The following is a 14,348-nucleotide window of genomic DNA, read 5'->3' as shown; positions in this document are numbered from 1 at the left end:
AAGGGGAGTGGCTTAGAAGGACAAAATCAAGCATTGAAAGTGAGTTTCTATCTAGGCAAGAAAAATGAATTGTATTTGCATACAAATAATCATACTATCTATGCACGTGATCCAAACTACGTATGTATACATATATAATTACACAGCCATATGATTTTATATATGTAGATGTATATAAATCACTGACTTAAATTGTGTATTATGAGATTTAAAGTTAAATACTCATTATCTCATTGTTACTTGTACTATGAATAATAATTAATATGCCATCAGAATATTTATAGTAAAGGTCAAAATCTCACAATGAAATATTCACTGACTTTGGAGAAGAAATGAATATTTACCATATGTTCTAAAATAAGAATAAATAGAAAAGTATTACAAGATAATATATTTGATAAATTGAATACAAATACACAAAGATAAGTGGGAACATAAAGTTTCAGCCTTTGAAAAACTAGTAAGAATATGTTTGCATTTCCTACCTTATGAAGGCATTGCATAGAATTTACTAGCATGTATTCCAAAATTATTGAAAAAATATAATCAAAGTCTCCCCAAGTAAATTTATGAACAAACTAAGCTGAGGCAATTTATTATAGTAGAAAATATTAACTAGATGCCTACTATGCTTTGTGTTACTACAACAGAATTCCTAAGGCTGAGTACATTATAAAGACAAGAGGTGGATTGGGTTCCTGAGTTTGGAGGACTGGCTGAAATGCTCCAGCCTTAGAGCACCTTGACTCAGGGAAAGGTCTTGTGACTGATGGTGTGATCAAGGAATATATCCAATAGAAAAAGATTTCATGACAAGACAGAGAATAGGAGATTCGGGAACCACTAACCTCACAGCTAACTCAGAATTCCCTGAGAACTACTGTATCTCTTCAAAGATATGTCCCTAGTCATCTAATCATGCATAGTGTCCACCAGAGAAGACTGCTCAGACATGGAATTAGGCCATTAGAAGGTGTTTATTAGCCTGCTGGTGAATACAAGTGTGTGTGTGTGTGTCGAAGATCCCAAGCCTTTCTCAGAAGCACAAAAGTCGTGTTCTGGATTTATACACTTCAGCGCACAAGAAGAGTTAGCCAGAAGCAGAACTACAGAACCCAAAAAAGCAAGGTTAGTACACTTAGAGACTTTTTCAGAACGATATGGACTTTGATGGATTAGGTCTTTGTTTTAGTTTTGGCAAGCGGTTCTGTCTACAGACTGACTTTTACAGCCTAATGGCACTTCCATCATGGAGTCAGTTGGGCTAAAGTCTGGAGGACTACTAAGATCCAGGCCCTGTTACACAAATCATCTCCCACTACATCTTCTAAAGATCTATACATCACTATACTGGACATCAAGCTCACAACACACGTTCCTGAGTAGACACTTTAAAACTACCCTAGCTACAGCCAACGATGAAAGCAGTTTTCATGGGTCTAAATCAAGAAATGTTTTGTTAGAGTATGGATGAACAGAAGAAATCACATAACCTGCTACTAAAATTGTCATACAGCATGGCAATAACCAGAAAATACATTAAATGAGAAATTGATCTCACTAAATTTAGTTAGTGTATATATTAAAATGAAAGTTAGATAAATAAATATCTGTAAGCCCTGAAGACCTCACCATGCCGCAAAAGTATGGACACTGATATTTAGTATCAAGAAGATGGTAGGACATAGTTATTCTGAGACAACTTTCTTCTAATTCTCTTGTATAAATTAAATGAAATGAAAGTTTTCTGGAATAAACAAGACTTTAAAAAATAACAAGAAGCATCTCTCGTTGCATTCCTCAAAATCAGGTGAATTTTGTGCGAGAGATATTGAATCTTAAATATAGTTCTAATTATCTTCAGCTTTGCCTTGTTGCTCAGATATAATCCCCAAGATATGTGTGCTTTTCCCCACAGCAGACTTACCTGCAGCTGTCTTGCTCCTAATCCCATGACGTGCATGCCCAAACCCATGGCAGACTTCTCTGTAGCAGGTCTCCTTTGCATCTCGCTTGATACTGTTAATGCACAGATTATGATTCCATTAAATTGGCCACTTGATAATAATTGAATTTTTGCTGATTACTGAGTTTTAGAAAATAAAAATATGAAAATAATACAATCAAAATGCATGTCAAAAGTTATATAAATCGCAAAACTATAATCCAGTAATTTGGTTCAAGAGAGTGAACATGTAAAATTCGGTCTCTACTGTATGCTGTCTCCAACTTCAGAGGATGCTTTAAACTTATCTTTCCACAAGTGTGTCTTAATGTTTCATCTCCCAAAGAATGAATAAATAGCTACATATTCTCCCCATGCTCAAATTTTGTAAGGTTTCATTTAGAAAATAGATATCTTTGATATAAAAATGCAAATAAGTAGGTAGGTCAAAGATTTCAAACTTTTTTTTAAAAAACCAACTGTTAAGAAATACTGTAATTTCTTGTTGCACATCCTATTCTATTTAGCAGAGATATGAACTGAGGGATGCATTCCCTGTTACTTTGGACTCTTCACTGATTTTCAATCTCAGATTTATTTTCATCCTTTGTATCTTATAAACCATTATAATTTATGTATTTTAATAGTTAATTTATTATTCATAAATATATACTATTATTTACTAATGCATTTCTGTCTTCTAGTACTCAGGATACAATTATTTATTTACAATTATAAAATTATACAAATATAATTATACAGTTATTTACAATTGTAAGTATTTACATCAGTGACAGTTTTTAAAAGGTTTAGAAAACTTGTTATAGATATGAGAAAATTAAAAGACTCTAAGGAAAATATGCTATTACTATTGCTTATGGTGTTACTCAAGTTTAAATAAGAAAGAAGTCTCAAAATATAGTAACTAAAAGAAGGAAGAAAATAGTTTCTCTGTCAGGTGGATTTGTGGATAAACTATGACTATAAGATTGCTCAAACCTGTGTGTTGGTTCTTTCTGAGTTAAGGTGACTCTGCACACGTTTGTAGTGAATCCACAGGAAAAAGAATACGGCCTTGGGAAACTATGATCCCACATAAAATGTCACATATCCAAATTTGTTATGTCTGTCCATTTCCCATTTTCATGTGTTAATCATTATCCTATGTTAATCCCATTACCATAAGTTAATCATGTGACAGATCATAACTAAGAGAACATTTAAAAACCGATGTCAAATATTGAGGGGCATGGCAGTTAGGATAACAGAAGGGAGACTCCGGTCCAACTGAAATAGCATCTTTGTCATGTCTTCTCTGAGCGACACGTGACAGCACTCTTTTCTAGAACGTGAGCCATGAGTGACAGTCCTTTGTCACTCCAGCCACACTAATTACTACCTGTGATACATGTGAATTTACTTAGTGTCATTAGGCTAGATGATGATCAGGAACGAGGGATAAAATTTCTAATTGAGAGTCCTTGACGTGTGTTATTTTGTGCCGCTTTCTTTGAATTGGTAACAGATTATTTCAACGGTATAAAGCCAACTCTAAACTTTTCTTCAAAGAAATATTTTGTCTTTGCTTATCAATTAAGAAGACGCTTCAAAAGGTGGTTTCATCAAAGCTCTGTCTTCTGAATAGAGTATTTATGTAATTTTGAAAATTAAACACAGAATATCGTGCATGCTATGAACACATTCTCTAACTTAGTGACATTCCCAGTGAGGATCTGGCTTCATAAAATGTTTCTCAGACACACTCCAGCTAATTACCTATATTATAAAGATCAGAGAGAGAGACGGTTCTGAAATAAGGAAAGTAGAACAAACAGGAATATCTTCATTCCATTCCAAGCGAGGGACAAACACCAGCAGTCTACCTCAAGGTAAGTGACTCTCAATATACGAGCTGTATGCAAATTAAGAACTTTATTCTCTTTGGCAGACAATCCTTTCCAGTGAATGTCTAACAATATCTGTTTTGGTTCTAATAATTAGTTATGGAATTGGCTAAAATAGAGATGTGGGAGTGGGAGTCACCTGTAGAAATATAAAGTTGAATGGTTTCTCCCAATGGGTCTGTTTGTTGCTATGGCAGCAATCTGTTCAAGGATTTAATGAGAAAATAGTGTGTCTTACTTCACCCTCATTTGAGTAACTGAGTTGCTAATTTTCGTTGACAAAATTATGTATATATGAAATCAAAATGATTTTACTCTATCTTCAAAAAATAAATTCAAAATTAATTTTATATAAATTTGATTACAATGGCCATAAATGGTTAAAAACTTAACATAAAAACCTCATATCAAACATCATCTCTTAAACCGAATTTATATGAACAAATTTTTCTGTTGATTGTATCTTTTGCAAGTAATGTTTTGAAACACACACCACACAACTCTAACTTTAAAATATGCATTCTGAGTATGTTTTACAATTAATATGTTCTTTACTTTTAAATTAATTGCATTTACTAGGAGCCTCAACAAAAATGATTTGTCAGAGATAATGTTATCTTGGGCAAATATTTTGTTCTTATAATTAAGTTCAAATAATTATAAATTTTGTCACTTTCAGGGTATTTGAGTTCATGATAGTTTTGATAGTAATAAAAGTATTACCCTGTGGCATTGGTTATTACTATTCTTGCTAGTGATTTCAATGTTTTCTATCACAGCTCATTGGTTACTCAGTTTTTGCTGCTGTTATCAGCAATACAAAAGAAGGCATCTGAGTTTGGAGTAAAAATAGTGAAATACAACTAAAATCAAATTACAATGAAATAGAGCGTGTCGCAACTAGAATTAAGAACCCAAAATAAGCTCAATGAGCAATGTGCTACATTGTGTGTTTTAGTATTTCTACCTCAGGTGGACCACATAGCTCTAAATGTGTGCTTCTCATTGATGATAATGCATGTTCTGAAATTCTTAATGAGATGGTAACAGGAAGGTGGCAATGATCACAGCTGTAACCCAGTAAACCGCCTGTTTTTGGTTGATAGTGTTTTCTTGTCTGTTTATTTGTTCTTGTTTATTTTCACAATTTATATCATTGGCATATTGCCCCTCTAATCTTCCCCTGTAAATATGCTTCAATTCAATTTCATTCAAAATATTTGCCACTAAGATATTCTTTCCTCGTTAGACTCATAGATGTTCTTTAATTACCTTAAAAGTTGTTATAGAACTTTTAAGGTAATTTGAAAACACTAGATATTTACAGCCATACTTCTCAAATCTGGGACGTCAACATTAAGGTGCCAAAAAATTGGTGCTTTTAAGAGGGCAATGGTTGAAGGAAGGTAAAATGAATGTTAGAAGAAAGAAAGGGATTATGGGGCTTTTACATGTCTGTTGTATAAGGACTCTATTCTCACCGTGTTTATAGAAATTTGGCAACCTTATGACTGCATCCGTACATCGACTTCTTAAAAAAAATCTACAATGGTATACAATTTTTAGTATCAATTTTGCTGTGAACAATTAAATCATAGCAGCCTTATTTCCTGGAACTATACGATACATTATTACATAATATCAAACATTAGGAATAGCTAATTTTGTTTTCCATTATATTTTAGTGAGTATTTATATATATTTTAATTCACATAAAAATTGTGAAATATGTTTTTTGGGTACTCGAGGAAAAAAATATTAAAATCCTCCACTTTGTAAAAAATTATGATTAAAATTCATAAAACTGTTAGTAACTAACACTCCTAAATTTAGGTTAAGTCAATGTGGATAATCCTTCACAACCAGCTGTTAGCTGTAAGATCACACTATAGTTTCAGCTGAGGTGTCCTGACAGCTTCATCATCTGAACAGTCAAGAACACAAAGCATTTAAACAACACTGATAATATAGGACAAATATATGTAACAATTTACTATGATGACAATTTCAAAACTGAACTCTGGAACTTAACAGATGATTCACAAATAGTACATATTCCTAGAAGAATCTTTCTGAAAACAGTAAGTAACCTTTTTTGACAAATGATGCTTTAATTATCTACTATCGATGTACAAAATATAAAAGGCTTCTGCTCTGAAGCTCGCATTGTAGAACACTCAAATAATACACGTTTAACTGGAAAATCATTGCATGACAAATTCCTGAAAATGGAAACATTCCTTCTATCAGAGATGAGTGTCAATGAGACTCTGGAGATGAAAAAAAAAAAAACAAAAACAAAAACAAAAAAAAAAAACTCTCACATGTCTAAGAAAGTGGAAACTTGAAAGATTCTAGAAGGTAAGACCCCAGTTTCAAAGGGGGGCGGTGGTTAGAGAGCTGCTGAGGAGACTGGCCAGCAACAGTGTAGAGAGATTGTTGTGCCCTGTGGAGCTGTCTCAAGATCTGCAGACTCACAATTGCAGCATTTGGAGTCTTTACCTTGGTTGGGGTCGGTTTCTAACCTCTGCAGCTGCTATATTGCACCTCTCTCTTCCAGTGAAGAACCTCTCAAATGCACTCCTGTTTCTAAGCCCAAAGAATCAAATTGGAAAACAAGGTGGACTTCCATGAATTCAGTGCCTTGCATGCATTCTATATGCTATCTATGTGTTAGTTTTTCTTATGTCACTCTTTATCCACAGTTTTAAGACTGTTATTCTACAAATTACGGTTCTGTTCATCAGTGCTCTCTCTCACTTTTTAAAGGCCCTAAGTAGTACATGAGTATCAGCATCATGTGCTAAGACTTGAAGTCACACATTACTATACACAGAGGAATGTACAAACCGATGTGTGGCTAGGTATCCGCTGCTGTGAACAGTTTCATTCTCTATCTCAGGACATTTTTGCAGATGCAGAAATACATGGAATCAGTACCAGTCCTCCCCAAAGGGAAACAAACAGTGCATTGTCTGAGAGTGCGAAGCTTCAGGAGTGTCAGGAGGAGCAAATACTTCCACCTGGATGCAATTTCGTCAAACTTGTTTTAACTGGTGTATTGGGTCAATGTAAATAAAGGGGGGTGGTGATAGAGTTGTAAATAATCAAGTCATCAAGTCACCTAAAGGCAGATGAAAAATTAGAAATATCCTTTGGCTTCTTAAGATAGTGGATAAGAATAAACTTTACTACCTAAATATTTTACATTGTTTTGAGAACTTTCTTAAGGCTCCACAATTAATACACCTTTGTGTTGGGACAAATTACTGTTTTCAACCCGGGAGTTGCACTATTGTATTTATGTTAATATTTGAAATGGATCGACTCATTGTCCAGTCCCTATCCATATATCATACACACCAATCTATCATGTGCAATGGTTACAAGAAGTGTGTTCCACTGGAGAATAGCCAATCAGGAGAAAGGAAGGAAGGAAACCATTCTTAAGCCTATAACTATTCTCACAGCTGTTCCCATACCAAATGAGTAATTGAATATTGACAGTAGGAATGTAAGGATGAGCTAAAGAATTCAAATAGAATATCACAGAGAATAAAGATTAATTTATGCATAACATACACATATTTTAAGTGGGATACATGGTTCACTGCTTCTGAGAACAGATTTGTCTTATGTACATGTTCCACTTACTTTAAAACTTAATATAAAAAGCATATATATATATATTATCATATTATTGTAAATGGAAGTAGGATTCGTGATTATAAAGACATTGACATAATTTCTGTTACCTTTCCTAGTGCAAGCAGAAATTTTGGGGTATTCCACCGGGATATACTGGAAATCCAGGGCACCTCCAAAGTTACCTTATCTGGTTAATAAAATAATTTAAGAATAGACACAGAATGTGACTTGACAATTTTATTAGCCTTAAAAAGAAAAGTTTCCAGGGCACACCGATGTAAATTTCAGCAGGCTCTGGAAGGAGGATGCAAAGAAGACACAGAATGAAAATCATGAATTTGAGTTTGGAGATTTTTCAAAGAAGTTGGTAGAAAGGTGATTGGAGGGGTCTTCAAATAAAGGGTAGGAAAGTCTGAGTGTCTAGAAGGTATATGCAGGCTATGGTCAGTGTCAGAAGGAAAAAGACGAAAGAAAAAGAAAAGTTGTATTTTTTTGAGTAATTCAGAAAAGAAGGCAAGTCTAAATTCAGCCACATGGTAGCAACTCCACAAGAGGTTACATAGAAAGTAGGATCCTGGGAAGGAAAATTACTGCATCCTATTAAAGTGATAAGTATCCCTCCGTCTCCTTAGCATATAGGAGATTGAGTTTTCCTAGGAAGTATTTCCTTGTCAGATGATTGGCGGGCCTCTCTAGATTAGCTCATCTGTTTTGTTTACTTTGAAATTTTGCATCTCTGCTGAGGATGCAGAAAGAAGACCTATTCTATATATTTTCAAAAAAATATTTCATAGACATATTTGAAGGCATAACCATTCTTTGGTTAGATGCACATAGAATTTTGCCAAAAGTAATTAGATTACTCCTAGGAAGTAATCTCTCTTTTGTGCTTGAACCACCCAGCAGGTCCTAAATTACTCCAGGGTCTTGAAGAGTCACTATCTGAAAGATATGGGGAAAGAGAATCGGACGCCAAGCAGTATTTTGTCAAGGCATCCGTTTATTGAAGCAAGTTTCATGTCTTAAATACTCCTCAGAAAGGAGCTCGGGCAGGGGGAACTGAGGAAAGGGGGAAGGGGGAAGGGGGAAGAAGGAAGAGAAGGAGGGGCTAGGTAGCTAGGCAACTAAGCAGGGCAGTTTGGCAGCTAAGCAGGGCAGTTCCAAGGTCAGTGGCTAGAACACCTGCTGTTAGTGATAAGCAGCAAGCAATGAAGACACTCTGTGGTGCTTTCCAGAGCTTGAGTCTCCAGATCAGCACGTAATGTTTTGGCTAACTTTAAGTTTTCTGTCTCAAGATTTTTACTTCAAGGCCCTGTGAGATATGAGAAAGGAGAAGCCTGAAATGACTCCTAATGTGCTAATTTAGAAAAAATTAAATTCCCACTTTTGCTCGGAAAGCAGAAGTTCCTTACATTTTTAGTAATCTATAGTGGCTCTAAAATAAAGAAGGAGGCTAGAGTCTCTCATGGGTTTAGAGCACAGGCCCCTTCTTCAGAGGAAGCAATGTTGGAATGCCACACCACACATGGTGGTTCACGATGCTGCTAGCTTCACTTGCAAGGGACTGAATACCTTCTTTTGGGCTCCACACGCAATAAAACATGTGGTGTATATGCATACATGGAAGAAAAACCCTGACAATAAAATGAAATAAAATACATTTCTCAATGAGTTCTACGGTGAATCAGGCTTTGAAAATTATCTAAGATCACACTGATTATTAATTAGCTGTTCTTTACATAGATGGGCAGGGGGGGAGTTATTGTTGCTTTAATTTGCAATTGCCTATAGCTACTAATGTATTATCTTCGAATATGTACATTGCCTGTGTACCTTCTTTCCAGCATCTTCTCGAAGATCTTTTTGAAGTCTTTCCAGATCTTTTTTGAAATCTTTTTGATCATCATGTTTTAGTTCTCAGGTGAATCCTGTATCACCATTATTCCAGTTGATTAGGATGTATATATTTTCCCACAGTGTTGTTTTCGTAGATTTCGTTTTAATTAATCACGAAGTTAAAGTTTCAAATTACACGTGCTGAATACTTCTCTAAGCTGTGAGCTGACTTGTAAAACCTGGAATTTGATCTTAAAGTCAGGACAACATTCCACATAAATCCACCCCTCAAACACAGGACACAAGAGACAAGTAATCTCCACTCAACATAAAACTTCCTCTAAGAATACAATGTTTGCAATTTTTACAGACTTAACTACATGCCTTTTTACTGTGTTTCCTTTTGGCAGAGTCTGTGTGGCAGCATCTCAGGGTTTCTGGCCACTCTCACCAGGGTGATAAAGGTCAAAAGTTAACTGTGAATGCCACAAAGGCAGGGGTCCATCAGTGTGACACTCAAAATGCATGCTGCCCTTTGACAGACGTCTTTGGCCCCAGACATTTTCTTGAATACAAATAGGTTTGTATGACGGAGCCTGTCCTAAATATATAGCAATGACATTACTCCAAAACTCATTAGACAACTGGCCTATAGCATAATGCATCTAAGAATTAACATTCATTTTGGAGCCTAAATGCTTTAACTTCTTGCTATACCAGCTCTTATTTCATGGACTATAAAATTCACAAAATATTGAACTTCATGGGCTATGAAATAAAGGGCTATAAAATTGTCTTGGAATGTGTAATCATCTGCTAGTTCAGGCACTTTTAGCAAGCCCATCATACAATACACGGGGGCTCTTTGGTGTTAAAATCAGTTGCTATCTAAAAAGAACAGGGACTAATTGGGAAATAGATGAGACCGTCACGATAAGCAAACAAAACAAATGAATGACATTTAATAACAATTCTCATCCTTCTAGGTTTATTCGACACAATGGAATTTTCCTAAACTGCTTTTATATCTGCTGCAAAATTCTAGAAAAGGAGTAAACAACTTTAATTACAGAAAATAAAACAAAATCACTACCACCAAAGGTCTAAATCCAGTGCTTGGCAGATTTAGTGTTGATTTTACTTCCTCTTCAAAATGGACTGAGAAATTGCCTAGAATTATTTAAATGTCTCTTGCACTGAACCGAGAGGAGTCTCTCTCCCTCCGTCCTTCCCTGCTTTTGCCTTCCATTTGGATGGCAGATTTGTCATGAAAATGACCGCCTTGGAGAGACAGTCACTCTGCACACTGCTGTTTGTTTCTCCTCGTCCAGGCATCTAACTCACTTTGCTTTAGAATTCAATACCATCAATGGGATCGCAACCAGGAATGCGATTCTCAGTGCCAGTCCTCACCCCCTGCAGAATATTAAGGAATGCCTTGTATTCCATTCCACTCATGCCTGTTCTGACAATGCCCTTTGTCCCCAACTATATAACTCATTTCTATGAGGACATACTGATGGGAAGTCAGCTGTTCTCTGCCCCATCTCAAATTATTGATTATCATGCGTGCTCACTATGTAGTCAAAACTTATCTTAAAGTAAGACTTCACGTGATATCCTTAATTGGTCTCTCATTTTGATTCTCTAACTAACTTCTGTCATATATATATATATATTTGTTCATGCAATAATATACATTATCAATATGTTTTTTTTTTCTGTGTTTTATTTCCCGCTGTATCTTCTGTTCCCTGTTTCAGCACAATTACTCAAATAAAACAATGACGGGTTCTTTATTCCTATCAGGTTACCTTCTTCCATAAGAAAACCACTGATCATTTTATTAGTCACAGAAGATAATAAATACAATCCGCAGACATCGTAGAAGTTTTATGTGGCTCGTTAACTACTTTCTACAGTCAAAAGTGTGCATTTGGGTTCTGCAGTTCCTCCATAAACAAGAGCTAGGGTGTGTCCTTCGCTTCTCACATCACTGAGTGTCTCAGCCAGGGTTAGCAGTTTCTGTGAGGTGCAGACACACAAGCAAAACAAAACCCAGAATCCTCACTTCACAGATTAGGGAAAGTTTACTCTAGAGCAAAGCATTAGGAACGACTGGCCCAACAACACAGATCTCGGTAAACACAACTTTATATTCTTATGTAGAAACAGTGTCCAGAAGCTTGCAAAATAAACAGACCAAAAACTAAATCAAGTCACTCTTCAAGTACACTGGTAGAAATCAGAGGTAGTTTCCAACTTTTGCCATATGCCTGAGTTGATAACACTCTCATGCCATGTTTGATATTTCTTTTAGATTGTGGGTTGGTAGAATCTGGTAGAATACAAATCACAGGAAAGTCGATACTTCGATGCTGTATTCCGAATGATTTATCTAAAGAACACAGAAACTATTAGGCCAGATACAAAGAAGAAAAATAAGTGATCATCAAGGGTTAAACATGCACAAAAGTTATTACCTCTGCACTTACAACTCTCAAAACTCTCCACATCCCTCAAAGGACTCCTTGGGCAACCTACCTTGCAGAAATTTCAGCTCAAATTTCCTTCTGGGAAGTTTATGACCAGCAGCAAAGTTCATAGGATGGTGTCCTTTTTCCATAAATTCAGCTGTTAACAATATGGAATCTGAATGTATTCACGAACTGAAATTATATTAATTTCACAATAGTTAGTTAGCTTCAAACTATTGTGTCCTCTTGCACAACCCCTCAAGTCAATCAGTGCTACAGGCACTAGACTTTGTAAGATATTGTGCGCACTGACCAGACTCACGGCTCAGGAATGTTCCCTGACAAGAAACTTCTCATCTTACTGCTTTTCTCCAATAAAGATAAAACTCTAGTAGCCTTATTTAGCCCTTCAATGTGGCAGAGACACTATTCTGGCTGACGAGCTTATGGAAACGGCACACGCATCTTTTGGAGGTGTCACTGCTCTGAAGGTGATGGGACCTGTGCAAATGGCGCCCATAAATGAGTCGCACTAAAATTTCATGCGATAGCCAACTTTATTACTAACCTGAGACAATTTACACTCTGAGGGTAAGGAAGGTCAGATGAGAAAAGTTCTCATGCGTTCAAACTGTAAATCACGATGAGTCACACAAGGCAAAAATATGGCTTTCCATAGAGACAGTTATGATACTTTAAATACTTATGAATAACCACAACAAGCAATCATGCGTAATCTGAAGTAAACTCAGTCCTATCTGCTACACCTGCAGGAACACAAAAAAACATGTTCCAAGAACATTCTGTTTTTGAAGAAACTGAGGTCACAGGATTCTTATTTTCTTAGCATGTCCTCACAAACACGCAGATTCTCCTCAAATGACCCCATTCCTGGACTGTGTTCTGACAGGAGGTTAGAAGTGTGGTTTATATGATGACCTGGTGTGTAAAATGTGTCTGTGCAATAGTGGCACAAAGGTTGGGGGAGCTAGCAACCACTCTCTGAGTGGATTTAAGGCCCTCTCCATGAGATAAAAGACATGTCTTACATTGACTTGATGGCCAAGAATATGAGAATTGATAGACCGTGGGCTAGGGGATAACTAAATACTATTGTTTTGCCAAAGGAACATACCAAAATGAAGTGATGCATAATGATATTAGTGGTTCATTCAGCTCTCATCAAAAAAGCTTCCTTTAGTGGTAGATGGAAACTAACACAGAGATCCAGAACTGGATAATATTCAGAGAATGAAAAATTTTGGAGCACTCAATCCATAATGGGATGTCTTCAGCAAACTCCCACCCTCAGGTCTCAGGGAACTATGTAGAAAGGGAAGCAGAATGAATAAGAGAGACAAAGAGTGGGTGACTCCCTGGTAACAATGTCTTTTATCAAAACAGGAAAGACACACATATGAACTCACAGTCTTTGAAGTGGGCACAGGCTTTGCACAGTACACAGTCAACATAAAATAAACTCGGTGCTATTTTTGTACATTTTTTTTCACATTGCTTTTTTTATAGAGGACCTTTTTTGTCTTGCTCAGCTCTTGCTAATAAATTATGATTTACAATTTTGTGTTTTATGCATTTCATTTTTTATTTCTTCTATAGATGTTTTTCCTTTATAAAATTCTGCCTTTGATGTTTTGTGTACTTTCTGTTTTCTAAGGAACTTAAGAAAGAGGGTAGAGTTGAATTGGTGAGGAGGTAGGAGGAATATCAGAGTTGAGGGAACAAAAACATGATCAGATTTATTGTACATCTTTTCCAATAAAAATTGAAAAGAAAAATGTTTGTAAAGCCTATAAACTAAGAGAAAAGAAAGGAAAGAAGAGACTAGATTAGAAAAGAAATAAACACCATTCCTTCCTGGTATCTTTTATAAGTTGTAAAATGAATCAAACACTCTCTTCCACCCACCAAATAAAGGACAAAATTTAGTTTAGATGGTCCTTTATCAGGCAATAACCATTTAAATAAGCAAATAGCAATTACAACCCCAAAGGCAAAGACCACTTGATACAATTTTATTATAAGAAATGCCATTTTTCAATCAAGTAATTATATAAAAAAAGAAACCTAAAAGACGGCATAAGAAAAGATGCATATAAAGCTCAGTCTACAGGGCCCTCACATTTCAAAGCCCTAAGATCAATACCGACCACTACATAAATAGAAAATGAATGTATATGTGTATTCATGTAATCCCAGTAATCAGGAGGCAGAGACAATAAACGCTAAGTTTAATGTCATCTACAATGACATAGTGAGTTATGATGCATTTTTGAACCAGATGAGAATTTGCAGAAAAAGCAAGAAAGAAAGATACTATTTGAAATTTTAAATGGCAGATATTTCAATGGCCGTTATAACATATTTCTAGTATTTAAATCCTTTATGAAGAAAAAAAAGTTGTGTGATAAGAAAAAATAAAATTAAGTCCATTAATAAAGAGATAAAAGCTACTAAAATGGGAATAGTGGAACTTAGAGGATTATAAAATACTTTTATTGAAAAAGATTATATGGAGTG

This window comes from Microtus oregoni, unplaced genomic scaffold (assembly GCF_018167655.1).
Source record: "Microtus oregoni isolate MIOR12 unplaced genomic scaffold, Mior012 000087F_ref0000451, whole genome shotgun sequence".
In the NCBI taxonomy this organism is placed as follows: Eukaryota; Metazoa; Chordata; class Mammalia; order Rodentia; family Cricetidae; genus Microtus; species Microtus oregoni.
This window is presented reverse-complemented; position numbering follows the sequence as displayed.